Here is a 26,136-nt window from a genome sequence, read left to right on the forward strand (position 1 = left end):
CTGCTGTGCAGAGAGATACAAAAACAGCATGTCCATGCCGATAGCAGAGAGACATGTGTTGTTTACACACAGATCTCTCCCCTGTCAGCTTTCCCTGATGATCGCCGAGTCCTGGCCGGGACCCGGTGATTGACATCTCTAGCTGCCAATAGCGGCGCGGGTAGGGGGGTGCGCTTGGAAATGCCTGGAAATGCAAAGCACATTGTACAGAGTAAAGCAGTCAGGAGAATGCACTGTAAACAGTGGGGGAGATTTACTAAAGCTGGAGCACTCAGAATTTGGTGCAGCTGTGCATGGTGGCCAATCAGCTACTAAGCTGATTGGTTTCTATGCAGAGCTGCACCAGATTTCGCCAACTCCAGTTTTAATAAATGTCCCCCAGTATGTTACATAATTCTGAGTCAGAAATGCTTGGCACACAGATGAAACCCTCGACCTCAGCAAAATTCTCCCTTCAAAAGCAACCTCTCCTAAAATCTCTCCTAAAATCACCATCCACCACTCATCCTGCACCTCTTCTGCACCACTTTTGCCTCTGACCCCCTCATCCACCCTTCTCCTCTGCCCTGCCCATAATGTGAAAGCTAAATTCTCTATAAAAAAGAAATGCTCCTGAAGGCACCATTCACCACTCATATATGCACACCTTTTCCACTACTGCTGACCTCTGCACAACTCTACCAAAATGTCTCATCCCTTTTCCAGTACTGCTAAACTCTGCACCCCTTCTCCTCCCATTTCTCACATCTACATCCCTTGTCCATTACTGCTAACCTCTTGTACTCCTTGACCCCTTCTTCCTTCACTTTTCAAACTTCACTTCTGCTCACCTCTGCCTTCCTACTCACACTCACATACAATTCAGCCGCCTCCCCCAACAGCAATGAGCGCATAAGTGTGTCGGAGGTGAATATAACACTGGGGGTCACAAGAAATCACTGGATGTATATATAGATTGCACATTATCACCTGGAGCACTGAATCTTAAAGGGACGGTTGATTAAGAAGTATTCATTTATATTGGTACATTGTTAATATATAAACGCACAGTGAATATGTTTCAGAAAACGCATGGTTAATATGGACATTATTATGGGATGGAATATGTTAATATGTTCATTATAAGGTGATATGATTAAGCACTCATACGGTTTTTAAATAATTGTCACAGAGCAAGATTTATGTACATTTATTATTTGATTATTTAGTATTGCGCTGCATTTTTTGTATATATATTTCTGTATGTGGGAACACTTTACATGTTAGCTGCAATATTTGTATATATTGATTTGGATAGGCATATTGTGCTGTAAGTTTTTCACATAATAATGAATAGAGAGCTGTAGGTGGCCCAGGCCAAACCGTAATATTTGCATAGTAGTGTTGATTACAGAGGATTTCATGTCTCCTGGGGCACCCTAGAAGTTAATATAGGATATGTACAAACACCTCTGGGTGCTTTCGCTAACTTACTAATTTCAGTTTGCATTGTTTAATGTCAGTACAGGGTCATTTTAAAGGCTAAGTTCACCTTTGGAACACGTTATGCCATGTGGGTTTGCCCAGTGTATTGGATATCTCCAGCTTTTGTGGTGAGAACTTAACACTAGTTTGTTGACAGATTCAAATGTGAATAGTTATTTGATTACATGCCTTGGTTGGACTAGTGTAGGAGCATTTGGCCTATTTGCCTATTGAAATTGTAATATTAATACTTTGACCTATTTCCTAAAAGGCACTTTCAATATTTACCATCACCTCATGTGTCCCTATATATGTATGAGGGTACATACAAGCGTGTAAATATTAATTTATGATCTAACTGATTCATTATATAAATATGAAATTATAAATTACTGTTTCATGCAGAGGTCAATCCACTGAAGCCAGTATCATCATATGTTCATTCTTTTGGGAGCCCTCTGTGGTTCTAATATAAACCTTGTACGTTAGTCATTAACCATTTCCATACCGGGCACTTTTACCCCCTTCCCTCTCAGGCCATTTTTCAGGTTTCAGCGCTCTAACACTTTGAATGACAATTGCGCGGTCATACAACATTGTACCCAAACTAAAATTTTGTCATTTTCTTCACACAACTAGAGCTTTCTTTTGGTGGTATTTAATCACCGCCGGGGTTTTTATTTTTTGCTAAATTAACAAAAAAAGACTGAAAATTTTGAAAAGAAACATGTATCTCTTTGTTTCTGGTATAAAAGTTTGCAAATAAATACTGTATCTTTCTCTCTATAAGACGCACTTTTTTCCCCCCAAAAAAGGGGGGAAAATGTCAGTGCGTCTTATGGAGCGAATATGGAGTGGCCGGTCCGGTATTTCCACCGCCGCCATGTCAGAATACAGGGCTGGCTGCTCAGCTCTGCAGCGGGACCTTACCTGTTCCTCTATCCAGCGCCGCTCTGTCTTCCCGGCTTCTGTAGTGTGGGCGGCTCGACTTGACAGCCGGGTGCCAAGTGCGCATGCACGAGAAGCGGTGCGCTTTGTGAATGGTAAGGCGGCACCTGGGACACATGACAGGTCCCAGAAGCCGCTGGACCAATCACAAAGCGCAGCGCTTCTCATGCATGCGTACTGGGCACCCGGCTGTCAAGCCGAGCGCCCACACTACAGAAGCCGGGAAGACAGCGCGGCGCTGGATAGAGGAACAGATAAGGTCCCACTGCAGAGCGGACACTAACCAAAGAACAACTCCGCGGAAATAAGAGCGGGTACCTCCCCAAAGGTCAGCAGTCATCTCCTGTACTGTCCGCAGTCTCTAGTCATCTCCTGTACTGTCCGCAGTTTCTGGTCATCCCTGTACTGTCCGCAGTCTCTGGTCATCTTCTGTACTATGTCCGCAGTCTCTGATCATCTCCTGTACTTTGTCCGCAGTCTGACCATCTCCTGTACTATGTCCGCAGTCTCTGGTCATCTCCTGTACTATGTCTGCAGTCTCTGGTCATCTCCTGTACTATGTCCGCAGTCTCTGGTCACCTCCTGTACTATGTCCGCAGTCTCTGGTCATCTCAGTACATATATCCCCCAAATGACCCCTTTTTGCAAAGTAGACAGTCCGACGTACTTCATAAGAGGCATGGCGCGTTTTTTGAAGTTGTATTTTTTTATCATAATTTTTCGGAAAATTAAAAAATTTTAAAAATTATTTTCACTATTTTTTTTTTACATACTGTCACCAGTGCAGTACAGCGTCATCATATAACTGGCATGGCGGTGATCAGGGACACTGACTGGTGACAGTATGAAAAAAAAATATATATATTTTTTTTATTTTATAATTATTTTTAATTTTTTATTACATTTTTTTCTTTTTTTTAAGATTTTTTTTTCATATTTCACTATGTCCAAAGTAGTACAATGTTACCATAGTGATTGGTCACAGCAGGTCACATGGTAGCGGCAAAGGGGGCCGGTACTTAGATCTGTCATCGACCGTGTCCGAGGTACATGGCCGGTGACAGATCACGCCGCTGTGTGGCTCTGCAAGCGCGAAAACTGCGCATGCCCGGGAGGACGCCATATGGCGTCCACCCGGAAATCTACAGCAGTTTGCCGGCCGCCAAACGGCTATTGGCCGGGAGGCTATTGGTTACATTTTCGTGAGAAGTATTTGGTCTCTTGCTGCAAGTTAGGGATTTGTAACTATTCTAACTTTCTACAGCTTGGTCCTTCTGTATCCCCTGTGATCACGTTTTGGACACCAATTCTTTGCCATCAGTTGTACAATCATCTTTACAATTTGATATTTGAGACACTTTGGGGCTGCAGATAAGATCCTATATATTATTTACTAATTGTTCTGACCATATATGCCTTTGTAATTATTCTGTATATTTTTGTATGTAGCTCTGGAATAATCAGCTATCATTTCCCCTGAAGAAGCCCTAATGGGTGAAACATGTTGGGATTACTGAAAATCAATGAACAGCTGTAACAAATTGTTTGTCAATTACATTTAAGCACATTTGCTTTTTTAAGAAGAAGATTTTATATTTTGTAACTAAATAAATGTTATTTTGATTTCAAAGACATTTCTAAAGAAATTTTCCATAACTACAAAAACTTTTCACGATGTGAAGGAACCTTAAAATGCCTCAACTGCTCCACATATTTATCTACTAAATTGGGATGTAGGTGCAATTTGTTCATATCGACAGCCTACAATATTAATCTATAAATCTTTGGAACATGTTACTTGCCCCGATCTCCACCCTCACCCCTACCCTGTGACATTGGGCAGGGGTTCCTCTCCCCCACATCTGCTTTCACATTTAAAATCAGTGTGGCTGTTTGGGGCTGCACCCACACATCCATGTTATTCATTCACTCAATCTGTGAATGAATGAACAACAAGTCCACTGTGGCAAACAGGCTTTTAGTTCTGAATGGACCCCACTAGTGTGCTAATCAGCACCCTCGTAGTCCATTCACTCTTCCTCCAGCTCCAGCATGTACAAGGAAAGGGGAGTGTGCAGTAGCTGGACATTGTACTTGTGAACCACTGATTGCGGGTGAAATGCTTTGCAGGCTCCATAGGAAGAAATAATAAATGTACGTTTTTTCCTGAGCATTTCCTATTTGTTATGCTTAAAAGTGCACTTAGCCTCTAAGACCATATATGCTAAATGCCACCTTTTGCCACATGCACACTTAACCGAGAACTAGGTTTATTGGCATACCACTCAATTAATGGGAAGACAATGTTTGAGGTGACAATAGCTTATTTGTTTCTATGGAAATTTAAAAAAGACTGTCATTTGAGGTGAGAATTATGCCTGACATCCTTATCTCTGAGTTAATTGCCCCAATAACACCTCTAAACTCTTCTCTAAGATCTCTTTTCACTTATCTCTTATCTCTTGCAATAGCCTTTTAGCACTACAGTGGTATATGTTCTGAACCCTTTTTCAGAAGTCTATAGAGCCTAAAGAAGGGATCTAAGCTATACTGAAAGTTTAGGTAAAATTAAAAAAGAAAATCTGCACAAGGGACAGTACTCACATTCAGGGGCAGACTGACAACTCATGGGGCCCCCGGGCAATAGGGGATCATGAAGCCCCTGTGTCTTTGCCCAAACTCAAAAAAGCCTATGAAAAAGGTACCAGGGGCATCTCATGGGGCCCCCTACTGACCCTGGGCCCTCGGACAGTGCCCGAGTTTCCAAATGGTCAGTCCGCCCCTGCTCACATTTCAGTGTACCTTTGTGCTAGTGCTGGTTTTCCTAGTTGAAATCAAAATTTCTCCATCCCTCACCCTCGTAGGTGTAATCTTTCAAGGGGTATGGGGGATATACTTAATGAGTGCTTTTGGACCTGTCACAGGCACTCATCAAGAGTGCTGATTGTGCCCACCCTTTGCACCCCCTTCTTTCCCTGCTGTACTATAGCTTCCATGATAGAAAAGAGCTTTTTGAAAGCAGGATGTGTAGATGAATGAAAGGTCCCCCTCCTCCATTCGTAGATCCCTATTCATTCATGAAAGCTATAGTACAGCTTCTATGAATGTAGGAGAGGTGAAATCAGCACTTTTGACCAGTGCCTCTGACAGTTCCAGAGCTTGTATTAACCCCCACAACACTGGAGGAATAGAGGACTTCAGATTACAATTAGGACAGTCTGCACCAGCACAATGGACACTTCTCATCAAATGTAAGCACTTGTACAATTTCTGCAGATTAAAAAAAAAAAACTCCTAAACTCAGACTTTAAGTTAAACTTAAACTTCAAACTTTCTGCAAAATGCTAAAATAGTACTGCACTCTACTATTGCAATGACCCCTCCGGTAAGCCCTCAGTTCACACAAGGTGAATGAGGCAGATATCGCCGTAACGATGTTAATGTATTGGCAAACTATGTTCTTATCATTTTTGCAGGTAATAACCTTTTTAAGTCTTCCCTAGTTGGTTGAAAGGACAATCTTGCATTATAGTAACCTTTAGAGTTTGTAAAATGCATAAATAAATACTGCTGTCACCAGAGGTTGCTGCTATATACCAATCTACCAGCTTCCTTCACTCATCCAGGTCAGTCTTCTGCCATTTTCTAAATTGCTTTTCTCTTTGCTCAAAGAAATGTGCAGTCATGTAAACTAATATTTAAAATATGTGCAAATTACAAAGACAGGAAAGTCATTTAAATTATAATAATTTACTAATTCTGCTTAAACAGGACATCTTTAGTATACAGTTATTGCAAGCTGAAGGGAAAATTGCTAATTGGTAAGCATTTATTATGAAGGTCTTTCGAGGATGGCTGGGTAGATAATTGGTAATGTAATTATTCAAACGAATTACAACTAGTTTGCTGAGTAAATAAAATGCCAGTTTACTGAATTTATCCATCCTGATGAATTTTTAAAGCCTGAATGTCACTTACTGGAAATAAGGACTTTTGATATAAAATGTGTTAAAGCAATTTAAATCCTTTAACCATTAGCCGCCCGGCCAATGGCCGTTTGGCGGCCGCAAAAACGCTTCGGCATTCCGGGTGCACACCATTTGGCATGCTCCCGCACATGTGCAGTTCACAGCTAAGCACAACAAAAAAAAAAAAAAAAAAAACCTGAATGAATCGATTTCATTCAGGTAAATTGTGTAAAAAAAAAAAAAAAATACTGAGCACTTCCCGAAAGTAGTACAATGTTACTATGGTAACAATATTACTATGGTAACATTGTACTACTTTGGTCATAGTAAAATATGAAAAAAAATCTTAAAAAAAATAAAAAAAAATGTAATAAAAAATTTAAAATAATAAAAAAATTTAAAAAAAAATATATTTTTTTTTCATACTGTCACCAGTCAGTGTCCCTGTTCACCGCCATGCCAGTTATATGATGACGCTGTACTGCACTGGTGACAGTATGTAAAAAAAATTGTGAAAATAATTTTTTGAATTTTTTCATTTTCCGAAAAATTATGACAAAAAAAATACAACTTCAAAAAACTCGCCATTCCTCTTATGAAGTACGTCGGACTGTCTACTTTGCAAAAAGGGGTCATTTGGGGATATCTGTACTATTCTGACATTCTTGGACCTCAAGAAATTAGATTGGCTGTCAGTACTTCAGGATTGATCAATTTTCAGATCTATACCATAGTTTGTGGTCTCTATAACTTTCCTACAAACTAAATAATACATCCTAATTTGGGTTATTTTCACCAAAGACATGTAGCAGAATACATCTCGGCCTAAATTATGAAGATCAATTATTTATTTGTAAACTTTTATAACAGAAACAAAGAAAAACGTGTTTTTTTTTCAAACTTTTGGTCTTTTTTTGTTAATTTAGCAAAAAATAAAAACCCCAGCGGTGATTAAATACCACCAAAAGAAAGCTCTGTGTGAAGAAAATGATAAAATTTTAGTTTGGGTACAATGTTGTATGACCGCACAATTGTCATTCAAAGTGTGAGAGCGCTGAAACCTGAAAAATGGCCTGGGCAGGGAGGTGTAAAATTGCCCGATATTGAAATGGTTAAATGGCAGATTAGGAAAAAAGATTGAGCTGGTTTCTAGAAGAAATACAATTTTCCTATGGACATCGTAAAAACAGTGAGCAAAATGTTTTTGTAAATGGTGGGAGGGGATTAGAAACTCTGTCAGGCATTTACTGCTGTATGTTGGGGAAAATGTCCTTCACTCCCTTGCTCAATAATAATGGTCACAGACAGGAAGTGATGGGAATTTGTTTTGTTTTTTTTATAATAGGCACTAACAAAGAAATAGAGACACTCAAGAGTTGTAAAACCTGTGACAATTTTTTTTTTGTTCACTGGTATGTGTAAGAGTGAAATTGAATATATGAAAGCACCAAATCTTTCTAAAGTGCAATGAGTTAAAGTTGAACTAAACTGTATGTAAGCACCACAAGCTGACTACGCTATTTAATTTATTTTTAACATTCAGAGCAAATTCAGCCCTCCATTCCTATCTCCATGCTTTATTTTGTTGGGAGATCACTTTAAAAAATTGCCCCCCCCCCTCCTTCCCTAGCATTTTTAGCCACACGTATGTTGAGTAACAGCAGATGATTTATGTAGCATTTATTTACTGGAATCCATCTGGCCTTAGCTCAGGCATGGGTGGGTGTGCTTGCCTGAGAAAGCCTTAACTCTGCCAGGTGACAGAAAAAAAATATCATGAAACGTCCTGGAATGTATGACAATATTTCACCTAGGCCAAAAACCAGGAAGCAACTGTAGAAAGGTAAAAAAAAGTTTAAAAGAAGTAAATATAATACATCTTCCTATCTATTTTCTAATGCTAGCAGCATAAGGATTAAAAATAGTCAATGTTTAAACTCATACAATTGACATACTTAGATGGAGTTTATTTTACACATCTAAGCATTTATTTTTTATCCACAAATGCACCACTCCCACATGCCATTAATGCAGTGTTTCTCAACTCCAGTCCTCATGGACCCCCAACAGGTCATGTTTTCAGGATTTCCATTATTTTGCACAGGTGATTTGATCAGTTTCACTGCCTTAGTAATTACCACAGCTGTTTCATCTGAGGGAAATCCTGAAAACATGACCTGTTGGGGGTCCATGAGGACTGGAGTTGAGAAACACTGCATTAATGTGAGTCAGAACAAGGGGACTTTATGTGTATGGTTTGGGAGTGCATTAAAGTGTTACTAAACCCACTACATTAAAATCAGTCTGTATATACAGTAAAGCATGCTTGTTAAACTCACTGTGAAACTTAAGGGGTTAATCCTCTGCATTGTGTAAAAAGGATGTTTGATCCTGTCTTCTCTGATCCCCCTCTTCGCCCAGAGTGCCCAATTCATCTCCTGATAGAACAGAGCCTTGGGGGCAAGCTACACATGCTACAGTTTGGTGTGTATTGCTGGAGTTTTTTTTTCTTGGGAGGGTCCATGTGATCAGCACAGAGTCAATGTCCAGACAGATGGTCAGGGGTTACACAGTTTCACAGGACAGCCAGAGGAGAATAAAAACTCCTACAAGATTAACCAGTGCTCAGCTGGACACTGATAGAAGTCATGAGAATGCTAGATACTGCTGATGAGAAAAGGTATTTAGTAGTTTATATTTACTAAAATAATTGCATTTCTATGTTGTGTGTACTGTGGGAGGCCAGATATAGTGAATGCAGGGTCCTAGGTTTGGTAAAACTTTAATGAATCAGAACCTCCCACTTTATAAGCTAATTTATGAGGCAAGAGGGTATCCAGAGTTTACTAGACTCTGGCGACCCTGGCTGGACATGCACGATACCAGTGACTGTCTTCTACATTTACTCTGACCTTATACCTTAGTTACCTTCTGTTTTAAGTCAAACCCTCCCCTCTGTTCTTGCTAGTGCCCCTGTTTGGGCTGGAAGTCATAGTGTGGTGCTGGGTGCCTGGGTGGACACACTAAGTCTAATCAGGGCCATCTTAATGCATGGGCACACCTGGGCACTGCACAGTGGCCCCAGGTGCATGGGAGCCCCATGATGATCTTGCATTACAACGTACTTGCCAACTGTCCTGGATTTGCTGGAACAGTCACACTTTTCATAACTTGTCCCATGATGATTGTGTCCTGGGAAGCATCCTGGAATCTGGTCTATGCGGACAGCAGCAGCTTGTCACTGGGGTAAATATACAATCGAAATAACATCCTCCCCTGCTACTTGTTTACTTTATAATTTCATTCTTGAGAGTAGGGCAGACTGGTAGGGGCCCCAGTATATTAATTTGCCCAGGGGCCAATTATGTTATTAAGATGAACCTCAATCTAATGACATACATGAGTGCAGTATTATGTCTGATTGCTTACTCTGTTTTTTTCTTCTCTTTTGTGTTACTTGTTTAATGTAAGTTTTTTCTTCCTATTTGATTTTTTTGATTTTGCTTATACAAAGGTGTACCTATTTGTTGTTACAGTATGTATGGAATTTACAGGCTTTGATACTCCAGAGCTTTGGCAATTCCCTTTGGATACACAAATTGTTGGGTATACTTTGCCACTGTATTGGCTTAACAAATATAATTTGTAAGTGCATTTTTTTCAACAAACTAAGTTTATAATAATAGTTGGCTGAGGAATATTAGTTTTACTATAAAAGATATGCTGAAAGGGATGCTTCGGAACCACATAAATTCTCAATAGGAATAAATCCTCCTAAATGTGACACACAACTGCAGCCATTTTTTGCCCATAGGAATGCATTACAGAAAATGCTGTTGAAAAATACACCGAAATGAGTGTGGGAAGATATACAACGTTGCTAATGGTCTACGGGCAAAATGCAATGCAGCTGTGGCTCTTTGGCTTTCTGGTACTTTAAGGCTATGTGCAAGAGGCCTAATACGCACTTTCAGTATGGAAAGGGGAGTTGCAATGCTTTGACCAATCACAGCCCATGATGATGTCACAAAGGGGCGGGGGTGACCCAGTACTTAAGTGCATCACAGTATTTAAGAACTGTCACCCCGGAGCAGCTGTCATGCGGGAGCCAGCGTCGAGAGCGGAGAATTTTTTTTCTCTTTTTAGATCTACTTCAGGGGACATTTTTTACATTTTTGTTTTAACTAAAGGACTTGCCAAAGACTGTCTCCTGTCATTTTTTACACTACACTTTTTTTTGTGAATGAGTAGCGGTACCAGGTACACCATACTCATTCACATGGAGGGGCTTCCAGATTCTGATAAGACCCACAGACCCACACAACCACCGGCCACGGTTGTGGGGAAGAGGCCCTTGTCCCCATCAACATGGGCACAAGGTGCTTCGGGCGGGAGCCCCAAAATGTTGAGGGCATGTGGAGGATGTTGAGGTCATGTGGCCTGGTATGGTTCAGGAGCTTGAGGTGCTCACTCATTCCCCTCCCCTTTCCTGATCTGCCAGACTGCATGCTCAGATATGGGACTGGTATGGATTTTGGGAGGGACCCCACACCATTATTTTTTTAAATTGTGGCATGGGGGGTTCCCCTCAAAATCCATACCAGACCCGAAGGGAATGGTATAGACTGAAAACCCCAAAGTATCTCCATCATATACCTTTAAGACCACTTATATGTGTTACAGGATTATCAGTGATCTGATCTGAGTTCGAGGTATGACGAAGATGCAGCCTGTAGTATCTGTATCAAGAGGAGAGCACAAAACACATGTTGCTCACTTGCTCATTCTGAGTTAAATGTGTTAATCAGAAATGGATCACATTATACAGATAGTTACTTTCTTTATAGTAGCAGCACAGGCCACATGGAAAAATGCATTAATTTGTATTATAGTATTACCATTACTAACATATAGGATAATAAACAGAGAAAGGGAATGTCAAACACAAGGTGAACAAAGATATCAACGATATCATAAACCAAGTGTGACAAACTTGTATCAAGAGGAGAGTACAAAACACATGTTGCTCACTTCCTCATTCTGAACTTAATGTGAGCTTGTTTGTATTAGTCTCCTGAAGTGACACTACAAATTATTAGAGCTCCCTCTAGTTGCAGGAATAGCATTACTAGGAGGTTTATTCATTTACTTGCTACATATGCAGCTGCTGATATCTGATTTATGGCTGGACAAGTGTGTGAGGCTTATTTGTCATAGACTGACACATAAAATTGCAGGTTAACACCAGAGCAGTAGATGAGTGTAAATGTCTTCAATATGGTTCCAGAAAGCAAAAACAAAACACACACAATATTTAACATCTATACTTATTTCTCATCTCACCTCTGTGCACTGTTGCTGTGGTTATTGTGCAAATTATAGAGACTTTTTGGCAGATGTTAGGTACCCCAACTCAAAAAATAACAGAGGCATCAACAGAGGTCATTAGGTTTGTGAGAATATTTCTGTTGCTATAATAATGAAATATACATTTTAGTTACAAAAAAAATAAAAAAGTCTTCTAATTTTTTTTTTGCAATACAAAATTTGGCTTGAGTGGGGTACAAATAAAATTTTGAACAATTTTAGTCTGATCTAACTGGGGAATTTTTTCCACTTGCCCTACCATTTTTGATACCAGAACAAAAAATAGTTCAGAGGGAGTCTGGGAGGGAATGGTTGTTACTGAGGGCTTTATTTACTAAAGCTAGTTCAGTCAGAATCTCGTGAACCTGTGCATGGTAACCAATTAGCTTCTAACCTCAGCTTGTTCAATTAAGCTTTATCAATAAAACCTGGAAGCTCATTGGTTTCTATGCAGAGGTCCACAATATTCTGAGTCAACCAGCTTTAGTAATTAAACCCCAGTGATAGGAAAGCACAGACAGCAATACAACAATTTTAGATGTTCTAACCTTTTGCCTCTCTACTAAAAATATCTTTGTTTGTGTCCTCATTGGAGAGAGTTGCTCTCACCCTCTTGACATGAAGTACGTAAATATCTCCCTAACAAGTATAGAGACAGCAATAAAAAACACTAAAAAAGCAGGACTATAACTCTTTTCAAAATCTAAATAAGTTCTGACAGGAGTTGGGCTTGAGATCTGGCTAGAGTTGGGCTGGAGTTGAACTGTATTGTATTGGTTTTACTCCAGAGCAGGGACAGGGGCTAAAAATTGTACTACATCTCCTAATGCTAAGACAATTCCTGTATTATTTTTACAGAACCCAAGAAATATATATACACATTACTATAGGTTAAACTGAAGCCACCACTTACAAGTAAGGCAAAAACAGTTCATAGAGGAGTTTTCGGACTCTCATATAGATACAAAAAAACTATGACTAACACAGCTTTGACCTTGATATTTTTCTCTGCCTGTTTGTAACCTATGGTTAAGAATAAGAAAAGTTTAGATTTACTTAGTTGAGCGATCAATCACAAAATGAAACCGTCTGGCAGGTGTGCTCCAAAGTTTGATTTTCTCATTAATGTGTGACACCAGGGAGGAAAGCATACAATAGTATCAGCTAGGTTGTGCAAAGCACTTCTCACAATGAATGAATAGTTACATTGGGTAAAGCTGCTGGAAATACTAACAAGGCATAACATGGCTCATTCCCAAAGACAAATCCAGACTTAAAACAAGATTGCATTGGGGTTTCAAGAGCAACTGAAAGCAGTGGAATGTTATCTTTGCAATGCAGCTGACCTGCATACAGTAGGCATTACAGTGTATTCACAAAATTTTCATTTTCTGCACGTAAACTTCCAGAATTAGAATAAAAATATAAAGACATTAAAAAAATAAACAGCAAGGTGGAGATGCCACCCATGCCCATGTTATGCACTCATATTAAAAAAAATAAAATTTTATATGTATATATATATATATATATATATACCATATCTATCTATATATCCAAAATGTTCCTTGCAAAGCCTTTATTGCTTTCCTGGAAAATCTGGGATAGTTGTATGTACGTATGAATCACAAATTGCTTAGATGTTTAGCACTAAGCATCCCATGTGATTTCAGGCATATAGATAGCAATAATAAACCCAAAAGCAAACATCTATCATATTGCAGCTTACCAATTCTTAGATGTGGCGGCTGTATTACTTGCCTTTTTTATGCCTTCTTTTTTATTTTTACCTGGTGATCCTGTCGTTAAATTTTTTACAACAGAACAAGCTTTCCTGCAGATACAGAAGTTAGAGGGTTGAAACAAACCATTTACCATTGACAGGGGTGCTTACAATGATCAACTTTTATTTATTTACTCCAAACAATGTTGAAGTCAAAGGGGGAAACCGCAGCACCATGTCCATACAGATACATATAAAACGGACAGGAGAGAACCGAGCTCCTTCAAATTTAGGACTTAGGTGCAAGGTCATTCAAACGTCTACAATTTTCAAGATAAAAGCACTAAAGATTTTATTGCATGTATAAATTTTAAATACAATGTGAAATTGCTTAAAAACAATACAAGATATAATGTTCAGTAAATCTCACAGATGATAGTTCCAACCATTAAACATACTGTGTGATGAATACCGACATGTTTCACCCATTGGGCTTCCTCAGAGTTATGAAAGAACTTGTCTAAATTTGAGAAAGGTGGTATACGATTATTTCCAGATAATTCAATAAGTCCCCCCACAGGTAGAGACGGAGGGTAGTATTCGGTGTGCTGCAGAAGGGGCACACAAGGCCAGAACCTGGTAATTATCCTATATGGGAGTACTGGTTTCCAAAGGAGGATAGTCTGTACATCATGCAAATAGAAAACATCCAACAAGAGGCAGAAAAAACATATATCAACATGGACTTCTCTCCAAAGATCCAGCATTAAGTTGATAACAGCATGTCCCACCACCACCATCTAACACTCCCCTTCCCCCAGACTGGGAATGATGCTGTCCAAAAGTATCTCTGTGCTCCTTCATCCAGAGTGGGGACACTTTAATACAGGAGGTGTGTTACTGGCCAGATCACTAGATGAAAACAGAGGAAAGAAAGCTTAAAAAGAAAACTAATGTAGTTATCACAATCTGCAATATATTACATTTTTGCTTTGGGGATTAATACCACTTTAAGTAGTTGAGAGTCTAATATTTACTTCAATTATACAATGATATAAAAAACAACTTGTACTTTGTGTCATTTCTGTCTGCTGCCATGTTCCTCTGCTATCAGCATGAATAATTTCTAACAAGTTTTCCTGACACTAAGAAAGAAATGGTGACAGGGGAGGGACCTCCAGTAGAGTGACAGCTCTGTTCCTGTGTGTAATTTCAGCTTTCCGTCCTTTTTTCTGAACTATCAAACAAGCTTTATACATTTAGCACTTTGAACGGATGTAGAGAAGAGAGCATATACTATAAACAGGTACACCTTATCTAGGAGGATTTGTTTCATCCCTTTGTATCACTTGAGACCAGTCACTTCACTGGGTATATGTAAGGGTTTACAACCACTTTAATTGTGTGAAGATTCTTATCTTCTTTAGGAAATCCACTCAATAGCTGTAAAGCAGGTTGCACTTCTAAAGGGATTCCCAGGGCTTTCGTTGCTTTCGGTTATGTTTGTAAAGTTATGGCTCCAGGATGGGGGTGGGGGGGCATTAAAGTCCAAATCCCCAGCCACCTGCTGGGGATTAAAATGTTTAACAGTGCCGCAGACCTGCTGGTATAGAGGCATGTATATTTTAGCAAAGCTGACTGCCAGCTTTCATATGGAAGTGGTACAAATGGCTGTGAAGTCATCTATCACTTCCACAACTACCACTGCAATGTGCCAGCCCAGGTGCGTCCCACTCGTCCACCATGTTTACCGGGCTCCGCTGTCCCACCTGTGAACCAGGTGCAATCATGACGAATGTCAATTGGAAGATCAGCAAAATGCCCCCTTCCCTCAGAAGCTCTAAAAATGAAGGGCGCCAGTCACTTTTAGATAAAAAAATAAAGAACAGGCTTATTACTCATGGTCAGGGAGAAAAGGGTTTATCTCTCAGATGCTCAATCTTCAATTAGAACTCCAGCACAGAATATTTGCATACAGAAGAGACTCTTCCATATTAAATACTAATACTCCAGTGTTAGTATCCTCTCCATAATCGTCACTAGTAACTTTAGGAGGTGTCCTCCAGGAGACTCTATCAGCATTACCTGGGACTCCCATCCTGGTCCACACTACTCAGGAAAATTTTTACGTACCTTTCCTTTAGACTTCCCCAGGAATGCAAACCTAGTATCCACTCCAGATAGGCTTCTTCATGCAGGCAGGCCTGACAGAGCAGCTCCATCACATGCACCCAGCCCCAGGCCAGAGTCCAGGGGGAAGAGAGCTTACAGCAGTTTTCCGATAAATATTTATACCCCTACCCAGCAAGCATCTTTGACTCCAGAAACTCCTAGTGGTTGCTTAGTCAGATATAAATATTCATAAGTCTTGTAAAGTAAGGCAAGACTAAAAATTAATAATGGCTGGTTGCAGCCATACAGACTAAATTTAGGAGTCATTCCTGCATATGGCAGGATGGCTTCAGATTTAATATATGAATGGTTGCAGTCAGGGGCGGACTGACCATTCGGGCACTAGGGCACTGCCGAGGGCCCAGGGTTAGTAGGGGGACCCATGAGATGCCCCTAGTACCTTTCATAGGCTTTTTTGGGTGTGATTTGAGTGTGGGTGAGGACACAGGGGCCCCATGATCCCCTATTGCCTGTGGGCTCCATGAGTTGTCAGTCCTTCCCTGGTTGCAGTTGTAAAACACTAAACGGAAGAATTCAGAAATACAGCAGATACAAGCTAATAGTCCGCAGGTCAAAGCTAACTTATCAACATCTTCTGCTAGTGTCAGGACATTTATGCCTGCTTGATATATTCTTCTGTTAGATTTATTCAGAAGAAAGATAATCTGCTTGGACAGGAAGGAGTTACGATATACTAAGGGGTTTCTTTGAGGAACAAGAATTTTCCAGACCTTTTCTCATTATTGATGAATAATCTACTGATTCATGCCCATCTTAAGAAATAAAAATCTAACTATAATGAACAAACCAGCATTTTTCTCTCCACTCAAACACAGCTTCACACGTAAATGCCCCTATATTGACATTATAAATGTCTGTGTATGGTGGTTAAATGCAGGGCAGGCATCTGTCACTCTGTTTTGCTGTATAAGGTATAAGATTCAATTTTAGTCCCAAAGTATTCCTGCAAAACAGTAAATTCTCTGACTTATCAGAGTTGGTGATGCATTCAGAATTGATGTCTCTGTCATCGCTTGGAATGATTTACATTGTACTATGCAGAGCGTACACTGCAAAATGGCATTGTCAGACTCAGCCTGTCACTATTTAACCAGATAAAATCTATGTCTTGTGTCCTTCGCACTCAAGCATGATGCCTCCACATAAAGTCAGTTGCTGGGTTTGCACCTTTTACCACTACAGAGAATCCAATACAGGTGATGTATACAAATAATGTAAAAAAAAGGAGAAACAATGTCAATGACCTAGCGTAGTAGATTGACCAAGTGATGCTTAATTCACAAACTTTCCCAAATTTCTCTGCTATACAGTATCTACAAATGAGGATATTTAACCTATGTACTGCATTGATCATAGTATCATCATAATAACATTTTTGAAAAGCCCCTTTCTCAAGATAACTCAAACAGCTAGTCAGCATTTAATCATGGGAGCCTTTCTGCACATGTGCTTGCTCTTTGCCATAGAGTTTGGTGGGCATTCCATAATACTGCATGGCAGCAGGTTGGTGCAAAGTACTATAGGAATTACACCACTACCTTAAACACATTATTTCCAAAACTAAGCTTGTAATATTTCCTCCTCCCCAATCCCCCACTCATGCCAGGATGCTAGGTGTAATCCTAGACTCTGACTTCTCCTTTGGGTCCCACATCCAATCACTGGCTAAATCCTGCCACCTAAACCTCTGCAACATTTCCAAAATCTGTTCCTTTCTCACCAATGACACCACAAAACAACTTATCCATGCCTTGGTTATATCCTGCCTTGATTACTGCAACTCCCTCCTCACTGGTCTACAGTTACACAGGTTATCCTCCCTTCAGTCTATTATGCATGCTGCTGCTAGACTCATACACCTTACCAACCGATCAGCGACTGCTTCCCTTCTCTGCCAAACCCTTCATTGGCTTCCACTAACCCAACATATTAAATTCAAAATACTAACCGCAACATACCAAGCCATCCACAACATTGCCCCTAGCTACATCACCAGCCTCATCATCCAAATCGCCCACTCCGCTCCTCGCAAGACATCTTGCTCTTTAGTTTCCTTTTCACCTCCTCCCACGCTCACCTTCAGGACTTCTCCAGAGCCTCTGCCATCCTCTGAAATTTCCTACCCAGTATGTCCGGTCAGCCCCCACCCTGTCTGCCTTTAGGTGAACTTTGAAAACTCACTTATTCAGGGAAGCCTACCCCACTTCCACCTAAGAACTGTACTTGAGCCACCTTCATCAGATCATCCCCCACAACTATCACCTTTTGTACCAACTCCCCCTTCCTTTAGATTGTAAGCTCCACGAGCAGGGCTCAATTATTCCTTTTGTACTGTATTGTAATTGTACTGTCTCCCTTTATATTGTAAAGCACTGAGCAAACTGTTGGCGCTATATAAATCCTATATAATAATAATATAGGAATGCTAAAATGAAAGTTAAAGAATCCTGCTTACTAAATTGAAGGATGAGGGGAAGGAAAACAAGCTTTTTATTCCGAATCTACTGATACCATTTATAGCATGGTTTACTATAAATACATAAAAAAGAACACCAGAGGGTACTAATCTAAGTGTAGCTTAAAAACATATTTATTCAAAGAAAAAGACAGATGGCAACTCACACAGTCAAAGATATCAAACGCATGTCGTGAGTCATCTCAGCCTGAACTACTGTTGTCTCCAAAGTATGTATATTCAGGCCAGTTTTCTCAAACTATCAAAGAAGTGTGAGTGTGTGTGTTATACCATTTATTTTTCCATTTCACCTTAAATTGTATTATTTGTTATATATTTGGATTACACTCACATGTTTTTAGCTTTTATTTTATGTTTGTATAACACCCATTATTTAGTAGTACTGCTAAAGCTTGCAGTTCAACTTGTTTATAAATAGCAATCCTTGCAGATGATAGGCAGGCTTGAGAAAGGAACCCAGCGACTACAAAACGTGTAGCTACACCCCCTGTGCATCTTCTGGTGTGTGACATCATCCCCTGTCTCTCTGCGCTCCAGGGAGTTCTCACACTTACTTGGCAGTCTGACAAGCCCTGGTCTGTGGCAGTATTCTATGATTTCTGGCCTGAAATGGTTCACATATTCTGGAGAAAGCGGTAGTACCTACTGAGATGACTCATGAGATGCCCTCTGTATCTTTGATTGTGTGAGTTACCATTTGTCTTTTTCATTGAATAAATGTGTTTCTAAGCTACTATTATATTAGAGCCCTCTGGTGCTCCTTTTTACATATGTATCCAAAGATTTTCTTCAGTTTCTTGAGGTGCTGCAGCAAGTGTATAAGATGAAACAGTGTTAACCCTTGATGTACCACAATGGCTTTTATGTCAGGAGCATGTAACGCTCCTGACCCATGGTAGCTGCAGACCTCATTCCAGCATCCTGGTTTTGGCTGAGATGCACTCTCCTTGTTTGACTGTCCACCTGCACTGTGATTGTTAGACAAAGCCTCTGGGTGGTGTATAAAACCTGTTTTAATCCTGCCAAGACCTCAGTGTCATACTTGTGATGGTGTTTGCAACACATGCTTCAAACTCCGTTTTTCTGCCTCATTCCCATGGCTTGACCTTCAGCTTTGTCCGAGCCCTGCCAGCAAGTTTAGAATTTCTTCTTATCAACCTTGGATTGGACGTCTGACTATGCTCTGAACTCAGCCTGCCTTTTGACCATGGATTCGACCTTGACTACTCTCTGACCACTGTCTGCCCTGAATGAGGATTGCCAATGGGCCACTGTGGCTCTCTGCCATATGCAAGTACCTGTCCGCTGTACTTAGTTCGTGTCCGCCCCAGCATTGTAGCTGGTAGTCCTGCTTGACTAATGGGAAAGGGAGCTGCTATAGGCAAAGAACACAGAAGCCAGCTAAAGTGCCTTACCACCAATGCTAGGCATAGGTGTGACATTTTGATGAACTTGTGCTTTTTATGTCTTTATAAACCCCGTATAATGCCTAGCGACTATTATAGTTTTTCCACCATGTTTTTCTTTTGTTTTACTCTCTAGGAGATAAAATGTGCTGCAAAGTATTCTAGTGCTTTTACATGTTTTTATAATTTGTTGTTTTCATTCATACCCTTGGGGAATTCATTCATAATAATGAATCTGCCTACCCCACCCTCACCTAACAGCCGCTCCCCTTCATTCCTCCCACCACTCCATCCCCCACAGCCACTTCCTGCTGTACCACTACCCCCTCCCTCCTAGATTGTAAGCTCAAAAGAGTAGGGGCCCTCTAACCCCTCGTGTGCTGTTTGTTGTTGCTGTACTGTTTCATGTATTTCCCCCCCCTCTATTGTACAGCGCTGAGCAAACCCTTTGGCGCTATATAAACTCGATGTAATAATAATAATATGGCATTCTGAATGATTTGTTTTCTTGTTTTGATGTTATACCTAATCATTATGAAGTGCAAGATAGACTGTCTGATTAGGCTGTAAAATGCTCAAAATTCTGCAAACTGGAAAGTAACATTATAGCCACTAATACCCAGTGGTGGGATGTGTTCTTCCTAAAAAAAATCTTGATCCCAAAATTTTTCCCCAAAGTTTTTGAATCCTAAACAGCTGTGAACTTCCTGCCAGTGTTCTAAAGAAAGAATGGGAACAACTAGCTGATGTTTGTGACTCAAAAATGGATAAACCATATCTTTACCCAGAGAAAAAGAAAATACTACTCATATCTCAATAAAGTAGTGGTACAGACTAAAGAGATTTGTAAAATCCTTTCTTGAAATGGGTGTTAGTTTTACAGAGGAATACAAAAAGGAGGAAGACTATAGCTATCAAAAGTTAATTGGATAAACTTAGAAGGGGATCTGGATGATATAATCTAAAGAACGTTTTTTGTTGGCAGAAAAAGGTACACATCCCAACATACCACCCCTGATGTCAATAAAACCTATTCCCAATTTCCATATTGCTAACATGGGAAAATATAAAGAAGTTGCACATATACTATGAGCCTGACAGGTCCCCAAAATTAAATCTTTTGCAACCAATAAGACTCTTAAAAATGGCCACAGAAAGTCCCCAAATGTAAAGTGGCTATTCCATCATTAGATCCTCTTGTCTGCTATAATTCCTACATTTCTGCTGACAAACATAATTCCAGTGATACTATAGCTAGCATACAGGACACACATTCTAGGGTTATGGATAATTAACATGAAGAACTGGTTCCACATAAGTCTCCCGAAACTACATAAGAGAGGAAGGAGAGGAGGAAAACAGAAGAACCCCCAAAAAAGAAAAATCCTGAAACCATAAAAATATTTATCCTATCCTCCCAGATACTTAGCAAACATGAGATAGCCCTTCTTAGCAGAAGCCTAACTTTCACCCCTTCTGTCAGGTTGGATCCTTTAACAACATTTAAGGATTTAAATACATTTATTAGAAATCTGACTATAAAGCAGTTTTAAAACATGAAATGGGCACCTTTACAGGTCTGTGGCTCCCTAGCCATTATCCAGCAAATTGCAATGCACTGTTTGTTCTGACACTTTTCTACCAGAGCCAGCATTAACTTTTTCATTCAACTTTTTTTCTGAACTACATTAGCTCTCCTATTGGATCGGACTACACAGGCCAGTCTTCACTCCCCATGTGCATCAGTGATTCTTGGACCACTTTTGGTAGGTCCTGACCACTGCAGTCTGGGAACATCCCACAAGAGCTGCAGTTTTGGAGTTGCTCTGACCAAGTCATCAAGCCATTGCAGTTTTGACCCTTGTCAAAGTTGTTCAGATCTTTATGCTTGTTCATTTTTTTCTACTTTCAACACACCACCTTCAGGGACAACATGTTCACTTGCTGGCTAATATATTATACCACTTTCAGGTGCCATTGTAATAAGATAACAAATTATACTCACTTTACCTGTCAGTCATTCTGCTGTGGCTGATCTATGTAGAGTATATCAAAAACGTGTAATGATTGCAGGGTTTTCCTCTCTAATTTTCAGTTTTTCAGCTTAATTCATATGTTTTGCATCTTTAGTGTAGTTAGAAGAAAATCTAAATATGTTATTTATTAAAGCAGTATCCTTTAGCTGGTGCTATGAACTATTTTGCATTTCAAATTCTCTGACAGCTCAACTTGAATATATAAAAAAAAATCTATAATATAGAAATTTATACAAAATTTTCCCTAAGGAAATGTTGGATGTGAGCATGCATATGTTTGGATGATGGGAACATTACTTCCTTTACTTATTTACCTCCATATTTCAATACACCAAACATTGTTATTCATCTTACATAACTATATTGAACGTGTTTGAAATACAACCTTCACTGATAACCAAGTCAATTATAATGTAGATTTTCCTTCTTTCCACGGGGCGATAATGTAGTCATGTATGTAGCATATTATACTTACATATCCGGTCATACACTTCATAATATAATCCTGTTCAAATGTAAATGTAGCAGGATAAAATATTTGCAGTTCAAGAAAAAGAGGGGTGTCCTTGCTTCAGTTTTCATACAGCCGCATTGAACTTTTCTTTGTCAAAACATGAAATAGCCTTTATTACATCCATAAAAACATTTATTTTATTTTATTATAGTATATTATGTATAAACATTACATATTCTTGATTATTGTCACCAGAAATAATTAGCTCAATTTGTTAATTTGCTTTGTTAAAATGCTGGCAATGTATAAGCATACCTGTTGTCTTCAACACAAACAAGGTCCTTTTGAAGCAAGTTAAGATCTTAAGTTACCTATAAGTATGAGCTTTAAGTTTGGTTCAAAAGTGTTTTCAAGATGAACCCAAAAGGAAGCTGTCATTGTTGGCCACTGCCACCCAATCAATTACAGTCAGGGCATTCCTTGCCCTGCAACTACATATACAGATATATGTGTAAAACACTAATTTTCCCAACTATTTTATAAGCACACTTCACCTCTACCCTTAGAGGTGTACAATTATAAATAAAAATATGCTCAGTGATCAACAAAAAAGTACTTTTCCTTATATAATCCCAAAAATCCAAGATCTGTAAATAAAGTCCAATTTTAAATTAGAGTCCAATAAAGAAAATACGTGTAGTCCAAAAGTTACTTCCAGTGTAAAAAACGAAAAAAACATACAAACGAACGAAAACTCTCCACTGCTTGTAAACCTTTGATTACCTCAAAAAAAAGAAAATTAACATAGTGCATTATCCTTTATAAAAATCTCATTAGCCTGTAAGATTAATTCAATCTTATTCACCCAAGTGAAAACAAGTGTATATATCAAAAACGCATACACATGTGATATACTGTGCAAAACCATGCATGTGAAACACTCTGCTGTGCTACAAACTCATAACACAGTGCACACTTCTATTGGGGTAAGGAATATATACCCTTACCAATGTTCAAAGCAATATATGTTTTATGATCTTAATCCACAGAAAATTTCTCTGGTGGTATAAATCTTTGTATGGATATCCTCTGGATTAGCTTTATATGGATCCTTCCCCCTAGTAACTTGGGAGTGCTTCCACCATATACGTCAGCCCGATATCCATATACAAGGAAGAAATCATAGCGTAATACTGCCACATACTTAGATCAAAAAGCTTTTAATTATCCTGCTTACATTAAAACATCTTTAATCGCACATAGCATAACAAGACCTGTCTGCCATCCGGAATCCAGGAGAGTCCCAATCGTAACTCACAGCCGAGATTTTGCCCTCTCCAAGATGGCCGCCACTCTACTTCCGGAATTCTCGTATGCGTCTGACGTCACCTCCCTTTGATGCGTTTCGTCATTGGACGTAATCATGATTACGTCCAATGACGAAACGCGTCAAAGGGAGTGGCGGCCATCTTGGAGAGGGCAAAATCTCGGCTGTGAGTTACGATTGGGACTCTCCTGGATTCCGGATGGCAGACAGGTCTTGTTATGCTATGTGCGATTAAAGATGTTTTAATGTAAGCAGGATAATTAAAAGCTTTTTGATCTAAGTATGTGGCAGTATTACGCTATGATTTCTTCCTTGTATATGGATATCGGGCTGACGTATATGGTGGAAGCACTCCCAAGTTACTAGGGGGAAGGATCCATATAAAGCTAATCCAGAGGATATCTATACAAAGATTTATACCACCAGAGAAATTTTCTGTGGATTAAGATCATAAAACATATATTGCTTTGAACATTGGTAAGGGTATATATTCCTTACCCCAATAGAAGTGTGCACTGTGTTATGAGTTTGTAGCACAGCAGAGTGTTTCACATGCATGGTTTTGCACAGTATATCACATGTGTATGCGTTTTTGATATATACACTTGTTTTCACTTGGGTGAATAAGATTGAATTAATCTTACAGGCTAATGAGATTTTTATAAAGGATAATGCACTATGTTAATTTTCTTTTTTTTGAGGTAATCAAAGGTTTACAAGCAGTGGAGAGTTTTCATTCGTTTGTATGTTTTTTTTCGTTTTTTACACTGGAAGTAACTTTTGGACTACACGTATTTTCTTTATTGGACTCTAATTTAAAATTGGACTTTATTTACAGATCTTGGATTTTTGGGATTATATAAGGAAAAGTACTTTTTTGTTGATCACTGAGCATATTTTTATTTATAATTATACATATACAGATAGGCGCCAGGATGTTCAGTTCTGGAAACTGCCCTTTGTACACAGCATGCCACTGCACTGATATGTGCAACAAAAACACCACAAACTCACACCACTTTTGCCATAGTGTCAGTAAGAGATAGTGATTCTATTCACTTCCCGAATAATAATACAATGAGAGAATAAAAGGCAGGTAAAAAATGAGAGGCAAAGGAGCTGCATGTGACGGTGGTAGGGGATGAGAAGGTTCTGAAGTAGTGGTAGAGCTGCACAAACTGAAGTTAGGGCACCTGTGTCTTTTTTTTTTTTTTTAAATGGCTAAGCACGACAGATAGTTGATTGGCTGACAGAACATTCCATAACTACAAATAAGTCAAAACAAATTGCCCATGGAACGTTTTTTGAAGGTAATAAAAAAACAAAATATAGACTACATCCTCCAAGATGCATAACAGCCAGTTGTCTGCCAGATTTACTCTTCCCCCTCCTCCTTTCTGTGGTTGTCAATTACCATTATGCTATTCCATAAAAACATATACAGTTTTAATACATCTCAAAATCTGTAATTTAAATAAATTGTATAGCTTTAGTGTAGCCATTGAATCCTTAAGAAAAGGTCCTCTCCCTGCTGTATGTTATTTTTCCCTATTGGTACATACCTTCCATGACAGTGGCCAGCTTTCTATACCTCTTTTTTTGCAATAGTTTTTTTCTTATGCTCATAAAAGGAACAAAATTAATATAAAGGTTCATCCCCATAGGCTTCAATTGGGTTTAGGGAAAAGTTTGGATTTTCCGAATGTTTTGATTTTTCAGAATCTTTTGAGAAACTTACTGTGCATTGAACAGGGGCAGGTTCACTCATCTCTAATCTAAAATAGCCTATGGGGGAAACCATAATGTGAGTTTCCCTTCAGTAACAACAACAAAAATGCACTTCACACGGCAGTGGACTAAAATCTTGCATTTTTTTTCAAATTAATTTATGGTAGAACATGATTGTAGCAAATGCATGTGAAAATGAGACAGAAGTTGCATAGTTACAACTTGCCCCGCCTGCCAGTTGCCCCTCCTTTCTTGGTTTTAAAAATGTTTCAATGGAAAATGTGTTACTGAAAATGTGCATGTTTTAAAAGACCATCATAACACACATATTGCCTTATAATAACTGTATTTTGTTGATAAACATAATTATATTATTCAGTAAATAGTTTTTTTTAAAGTTCATATGTCTTATTTTTTGCATTTTGTCTGCAATTATATTTATACCAAGGCATATAGCAAAAATAACAGAACCTAAGGTACAGACAAGCTATATCAGTGTTAGGGGTGCTTACAATTACCTGTTGTTACTTTTTGTATATAGAGAGTTTTCAAGATATCTATACTTTAAAATAACCCAACTAATGGTAACTTTTCTCCCATATCAAATAGACTACCTTTACTTACCTAAGATCAATGGACAACAGTCCAGGAGCTGTGGGCTATGACAGTTGGTGCTCTGATCCTTTTCTCAATTGCAACACATGGTGCATGAAAGGCTAATTCTTCATAATCCTTAAATGAGAATCTGTCTCCCTGAAAACTTATAGGTAGATGGCTTTCCCATTTGGGCCTATATAGAAAAGCCCACATGCACAGTACCTTTAGCCCCTCCAGCTCAAAAGAGGACAAGAGACTGGCTTAGCATTGGTTACAGTTCCTGGATTGAGCTTTTTGTTGATCTAAAGTAAGTACAAGTATAGTTAGGAAAGGGCAAGAGAAAGGTATCAATTTGGAATAGGTTATTTTAAAGTATAGTTACTCTCTAAATATTTCTTGAATAAACTGTGTTGTTGAGGTTGTGTATGCACCCATGCCTTTGGTGATAC

Source organism: Staurois parvus, unplaced genomic scaffold, assembly GCF_062004578.1.
Source record: "Staurois parvus isolate SC_StPar_1 unplaced genomic scaffold, SC_StPar_1.0 ptg000682l, whole genome shotgun sequence".
In the NCBI taxonomy this organism is placed as follows: Eukaryota; Metazoa; Chordata; class Amphibia; order Anura; family Ranidae; genus Staurois; species Staurois parvus.